This window comes from Equus caballus, chromosome 8, assembly GCF_041296265.1.
Source record: "Equus caballus isolate H_3958 breed thoroughbred chromosome 8, TB-T2T, whole genome shotgun sequence".
In the NCBI taxonomy this organism is placed as follows: Eukaryota; Metazoa; Chordata; class Mammalia; order Perissodactyla; family Equidae; genus Equus; species Equus caballus.
In genome coordinates this window covers 67231532-67238910 of record NC_091691.1, presented here as the reverse complement: position 1 = coordinate 67238910, position 7379 = coordinate 67231532, and the positions used below count along the sequence as shown (strand labels likewise).

Here is a 7379-nt window from a genome sequence, read left to right as displayed (position 1 = left end):
TGTGTTCCGGCATGTGTCTTACAGTGTCCTCTGGTAAGCAGAGCCAGCTCCATTTCTCAGACTAAAACCCTAAATAATCCTTTGTTTTCTGTAGGACTTTCAAGGGGCTGGCAGCCCTCGAGTATGTACTCTCTAGAATTCCTACCCTGGAGGGATAGATTTGTGAACAGGAGACCTCTGTGCAAACAAGCTAGAGAGTGTGAGTTCAGATGACTCATCTTCCAGAATGCTTGGGGTCAAGCTAAAGCTCTGAAAGGAGTGGTTACGAACAACTAGGGGAAGAGAGAACTCTTGGAATATTATAGTAGAAATAAATAATTCATAAGGCACAAGCTGGAATAAAACAGAAATTATTATTTTTTAAACCCAGCTTTTGCTTCAATTCTAAGTTCTGCTAGCATATAGAAAAGTGCTTTAGAGAATTAGAGAAAGAGAGAGCAAAAGCGAAAAGAAGACAGAAAGACAAAGACCAAGAGTCCATACATCAAATAATTTATTGAAAGAAATGCTGCTTTTGCATTAAAATGCATCAATATTTCTCCCTTTTTCTGTAAATAACTGTCACAAAAAGAACACCGATTAGATACATGGCCTGGTTGACCTACTCTAGCCTCAAAACAGAGGTTATGTTTAGGAGAGACTAAAAAACTCATTTAAACGCATCCTATCTTGTTCACGGTGCACTGGACATACCCACATTTCCACTCCTCAATGCACCATGGTTTCCATTGTATAGGAGATTTTTTTCTTCCCCAGAGATGCCAGATAAAATGTAGAACACTTAGTTAAATTTGAATTTCAGATAAACAATGAATATTTTTTATTATAAGGATGTACAATGCAATATTCAGATTCAATTGGCCACCATATATTTTTATTAAAAATTTTATCTTGAGATAAATTTAGATGCGTTGGAAAGTGTAAGCAATAATGCAGCAAGATCCCTTGTACTCTTTACTCAGCTTCCTCTGATGGTAACATCCTGCAAAATTATATTATAATATCAAAACAAGGATATGAATAATACAATCCAGATACAGAATCCATCACCACAAGGATTCATTATGTTGCCCTTTTGTAACCACACCTACTTTCTTCCAATCACATCACTTCCTTAACTCCTGTTCTCCACTTCTATAATTTTTCATTTCATGAATGTTACATAAATGGAATCATGCAGCATTTAACCTTTTGTAATTGGCTTTTTTTTTTTTTTTTGCAGGGGAAGATTCACCCTGAGCTCACATCTGTTGCTAGTCTGCCTCTTTTTTCTTCCTCCCCCTCAACAAAGCCCCAGTACATTGTTGTGTATAGTTGTAAATTCTTCTGGTTCTTTTATGTGAGCCACCACCACAGCATGGCCACTGACAGATAAGTGGTGTGTTTCTGTGCCCAGGAAACCAAACCTGGGATGCTGAAGCAGAGGGCACTGAACTCTAACCACTAGGCAATAAAGCCTGGCTCTGTAATTGGTTTTTTTCACACAGAATAATCCTCTGGAGAGTCATCCAAGTTGTTGTGTGTGTGAATAGTTCATTCTTTTTTATTGCTGAATAGTATTCCATGATAGGGACACATCACAGTTTAACCATTCATTCTTTGAAGGACATTTGCATTGTTTCCAGTTTTGGGCTATTACAAATAAAGCTGCTATGAACATTTGTGCATGAGTTTTTTATGGATATAACTCTTCATTTCTCTGGTGCAAATGTCCAGCAGTGCAACTGCAATTGTTAAGTTTGTGGTAGTTGCTCATTAGTGTTTTTTAGAAATGCTGCTTAAAACATTTTACCAAATTGTTTTTCAGAGTGGCTGCACCATTTTACATTTCTGCCAGGTGTGTGTGAATGATCCAGTGCCTCTGCATACTCTCCAGCCTTTGGTGGTATCACTATTTTTTATATTTGCCATTCGATAGGAGAGTAGTGATATCTCACTGTGGTTTTAATGTGCATTCCCCTAATAGCCAATGCTGTTGAACTTCTTTTCATGTGCTTATCTGCCATCTTCATGTCCTCTTCACAGAAATAGCAAGTTTCTTTGCCCATTTTCTGATTGGATTGTTTGTTTATTTACTATTGAGTTTTGAGGGTTCTTTATATATGCCAGATAGCAGTCATTTGTCAGATATTTGTTTTGCCCATATTTTATCTCACTCTAAAGCTTGTCTTTATATCCTCTTAACAAGATCTTTCATAGAGCAAAAGACTTTAATTTTGATTAAGTCAAATTTATCAATGTTTCATTTTATGGATCATGCTTAAGAACTCTTTTCCTAGCTCTAGATCCTGAAGATTTTTCCTATTTTCTTTCTAAAAGTTTTATAGTTGTACAGTTTACATTTAAATCTGTGATCTATTTTCAATCAATCTTTGTATAAAGTATAAGACTTAGATAGAGATTTGCTATGTTTTTGGCCTATGGATGTCAATTCTCTAGAACCATTTACTGAAAAGACTTTCTTTACTTAATTGCTTTGCTATATATATATTTATTAAAATATATATATTTCAGTTGGGCATATAAGTGTGGGTCTATTTCTGGGTTCTCTGTTCTGTTCCATTGATCTGTGTGTTTATCCCTCGACCAATACCATACAATATTGATTACTATAGCTACATAAGTCTTGTAATTGAGTAGATTTTCGTCCTCCTATTTTATTCTTCTTTTTCAATGTGTTTTTTAGCTATTCTAGCTTCTTTGCCTTTCCGTAGAAATTTTAGAATACTCTTGTGTACATATATAAAAAACCTTGCTGAAATTTTGTTAAACCTATATATCAATTTGAGAAGAATTAAAATATTTACTACATTGAATCTTTCAATCTATGGGCACAATGTTTTACTATTTACTTAGATCTTGGAGTAATTTTGTCAACAGTGTGCAGTTTTCAACATACAAATCCTGTACATATTTTGTTAGATTTAGAAATAATAAATTTACTTTTAAAAGTTATAAATGGCATTGAATTTCTATTTTGATGTCTGCATGTTTATAGAAATATAATTGATTTCATAGGTTTATCTTAACATCCTGTGACCTTGTTGAACTCAGTTTATAATTCTAGGATTATTTCCTTTTCTTCTTATTAACTTTTTTTGTAGACTCTGGCATTTTCTACATACATGATCATACTGTCTGCAAATATGGACAGTTTTATTTCTTTTTTCTTATCTTTTATTTATATATTTATTGACCTTATGGCACTGCCTAGAACTTCCAGCATTATGTTGAGTAAGACTGGTGAGAGTGGCTATCCTTTCCTTGTTCCTGATCTTAGAGAGGAAATATTTAGTCTTTCACCTTTAAGTATAATGTTAGCTAAAGCTATTTTGTAGATGTTCTTTATCAAGTTGTGGAAATTCCTCTCTATTTCTACTTTTCTGTGAGTTTTTATGATAAATGAATGCTGAATTTTGTTAAACGCTTTTCGTGCAACAATTGATACAATCATGAATATTTCTTCTTTAGTTTGCCAATATGGTGGATTACATTTACTTATTTTTGTACATAGAACTAGCCTTGTGTCCATGGAATAAACTCCATTTGGTCAGGGTAGATAGTTATTGTTATACATTGTTGGATTTAACTCACTAATTTCTTTTTGAGGATTTTTGCGTCAATGTTAATGAGAGATATCCATCTGCAGTTTCCCTTTCCTCTGATGTCAACATCTGGTTTTTGTGTCAGAATAATGCTGGCTTTATAGACTGAATTAGGAAGTGTTCCTTCTGCTTCTATTTTCTGGAAGAGAGAGTTGAAAGTTCATACCGTTTCATCCATCAACATTTGGTAGAATTCTACAGTGAAATCATATAAGTCAGAGGAGTTCTTTTGGGGGAGTAGTAAAGTTATGAACTCAATTTCAATAGGAGGTATAAGGCTATTCAAAAGATCTATTTCATGTTGAGCAAGTTGTAGCAGTTTGTGTTTTTCAAAGTAAAGTTCTATTTGTTTAAGTTGTCAAATGTAGATGTGCTGAGTTCTTTGTACTTTTCTCAGTATCTTTTTGATGTCTGCTGTGTCTGTAATAATACACCAGTTCCTTCCTCATATTGGCAATTTGCTTTTTCTCTCTTTGTTCTTTGTCAGTCTTGCTAGAGGTTGGTCAATTTTACTGATTTTTTTTTCAAACAAGTGAGTCTTTGTTTCATTTATTTTCTCTATTTTTTTTCTGTTTTCAATTTCATTTATTTTTTTCTTATATGTATTACTTATTTACTTATTTTCCTTACTTTGTGTTTATTTTGCTCCTTTTTCTAATTTCTTGAGGTGGGAGCTTAAGTTATTGATTTGATACTTTTTCTCTTTCATAATACATACATTTAGTGTTATAAATTTTCCTTGCAGGACTGCTTTAGATGTGTTCTACAAGTTTTGATATGATACTTTTATTTTCATTCAATTTCATATATTTTTTTCATTTCCCTTGAGACTTCTTTGACCCACAGGCAGTTTACTTTCCAAATATTTGGATATTTTTTAGTTATCTTTCTCTTATTAATTTCTACTTTGATTCCATTGTAGTTAGAGAACCACCTTTCACTTTATTTTTTACATATGTTGAGAGTCCTTTTATGACCCAGGATATGGTCTATATTGACCATATGGACACTTGAAAGGAATATGTATTCTGCCATGGTTGACTGTTCTATAAGTGTCAAATAGATCCCGTGGTTGATGCTATTGTTGAGTTCTTCTATATCCTTTCTCATTTTCTCTCTAGTAGTTCTATCAATTTCTCAGAGAGGGTTGTTGAGATCTCCAGGTGTAATTATGGATTTGTTTATTTCTTGTTTCAATTCTATCAGTTTTTGCCTCACATATTTGGCATCTCTGTTGTTTGGTGCAGACAAACTTAGAATTGCTGTACTTTGTTGATAGATTTACCTTTTTATCATTATATGATATTCCTCCATTCCTGGATAATTTTCTTTGCTCTGAATTCTATTTTATCTGATATAAAAATAGGCACTCCTAGTTTTTTTGATTAAACTTTTTATGATATATCCTTGTCCATTTTTTTACTTTCAATCTGCCTATATCATTATATTTGAAGTAAATTTGTATAGACAGCAAAGAGTTGGATCATATTTTTTCACTGACTCTGTAAATGTCAACCTTTCACTTGGTGTTTTTAGTCTATTTACATTTAATATAATTTTGATATGTTAAGTTTAAAATGTGACATTCTATTTCCTTGTTTTTTGGTTGTTCTCTCAGCTTCTTTCTTCCTTTCTTTTTTACTTCTTGTTTCTCTGCTTTCTTTTGTCCTGCCTTTTTTGTGGGTTACTTGAATATTTTTTGAATTCTACTTTATCTGTAGTGTTTATGAGTGTGTCTCTTTGAGTCACTGTTTTAGTGTTTGCTTTAATTACTAAACTATATAAATACAACATATGATAGTCGTTTGGTCTTATTTTTCCAGTTTGATGAAGTATAGAAATCTTACTCCCCTTTATGCCCCTTTACCTTCCACTGTTTATAATAAAATCGTCTTAAGTATTTCCTATACATGTATTTAGAACCATATTATATAGTGTTATATTTTTGCTACAACCATCAAACATAATTTAGAAAACACAAGTGGAGAAAGAAAGCCTGTTGCACTTAAGCATATTTTTCCTTAATATGGTCTTTCTTCATTACAGATGTTTGAGTGCTCCTTCTTAAATGGTTTCCTTTCTACTTAGAGAACTTCTTTTATATATTCTCTTAGGGTATGTCTGCAGACAACCAGTTCTCTTAGTTTTCCTTCATCTGAGTATATCTTGAATTTCCCTTCATTCCTGGAAGATATTTTTCTGGTGTAATATCCTGTGTTGACAATTCTTTCTTATTTCTATATGAGAGAGACATAGCCATTCCAATTGTTTTTACTATAGGTAAAGTGTCATTTTTACCTCGGTGCTCTCAATAACTTTTTTCCTTTAGTTTTCAGTTTAATTATGATGTGTCTTGGCATGAGCTTCTTTGCTGTTCAGATTGAGTAATTTTTATCATTTTATCTTCCAGTTCACAAATTTTTTCCTCCTCTGTCTCTCACATTCTGCTGTTGAGTCCATCTACTGAAAATTATGTCAGTTATTGTATTCAATTCTAAAATTTCCATTTGTTTTTTCTTGATTAGACAACTCTAATTCCATCTTCTTAATGTTTGCATCTATTGATTGTCTTATTTCATTTACTATGAGATCTTCCTGGTTCTTAATGTGACAAACGATTTTCAAATGAAACTTGATCATTTTCATGTTTTCTTATGAGATTCAGGAATGTATTTAAATCTTTCGCTTTACCTGACTTCCTGTGACACTGCACCACAAAGGAAGGACGATTGTCATTTTATTACTGCCAGATACAGACAGAAGTCCAAATTTCTACTTTCTTCTCATTGCTGTCCAAGGTGGATGGATGAGGGAGGAGGTGTGTTCTTATTACTGCTGGGTAGGGATGGTAATGTTTGCTCCCCACATGTTCTCTACTGATGTCACAGTAGCTAGTGGCCTTGATACTGCTACGTGATGGGGGAAGTCCTGACTCTCCACTAGGCCTCATCTGACACTACCCCATTACAGAGGTGGAAGCGTGTTTATTATTGCTACATCAGGCTGAAGGTCCAGGCTTCCACATAATCTCTACTGATAGATACTATGGAATGATGGGGCAAGAAATAGCCTTATTACCAGCAATCAGAGATGGAAGTCCCAGAAATGTATTTGGCCTTCCCTGCTACCATCTTGGCAGAGATGTTACTTAATTACAGCCTCATGCAACTAGAATTCAAATGTAAGTCAAGATTCTCCACTCAGACTTTTCTGTCTAGAATGAGTGGGAAGGGGGCCAGAGATTTTGCTCTGTGGTGTTTGGCTTCAGTATAGCAACAAAGGAAGTATGAGACAGCAAACCCAAGTAACTCACTATTATGCTGTACCTTGGGTCCTGAGGTCCCTTTCCAGTTTACCTTCTTCTCTCTACCTTTCAGTCTTCTTATACTTGTTTTATATGTAATGACCAGGGTTTTAGTTGTATTTAGCAGGAATAACAAGGAAAAGTATGTCTACTCTATCTTTCCAGAAGCAGATGTACACCCTATATCTTTATTTGATAAAAATGGCTACCCTACTCTGCTTGAAACATTTTTTACTTCTCTCCCAACCTTACTCTTCCTATTAGTTCACAGTGTAATCATCACTTTCTCATCTAAAATACATTATACATTGATGAAATGTAATACTTTGATTGTACCATGCATTTTTGAAGCATTAAATTCAGATATAATTTGTGTGATTAAGTTCTTTCTTAAACACTTAACTGTAGGTACCATGAGGGTAGGCAATGAGATTGCTTTTTTGCCCACCCTTATAACTGCAGGGTCTTTC

The 7379-nt window shown here is 33.8% G+C and overlaps 1 long non-coding RNA gene across 1 annotated transcript; it reads right to left on the bottom strand.

The window, feature by feature from the left end:
• Positions 1-857: 857 nt before the first annotated feature.
• On the bottom strand, positions 858-6428 carry LOC138915326 (uncharacterized). The gene is made up of 2 exons (XR_011421133.1): positions 6297-6428; positions 858-982 (listed from the first exon to the last, which is right to left on the bottom strand). It is a non-coding gene; the product is annotated as an uncharacterized lncRNA (long non-coding RNA).
• Positions 6429-7379: the final 951 nt, after the last annotated feature.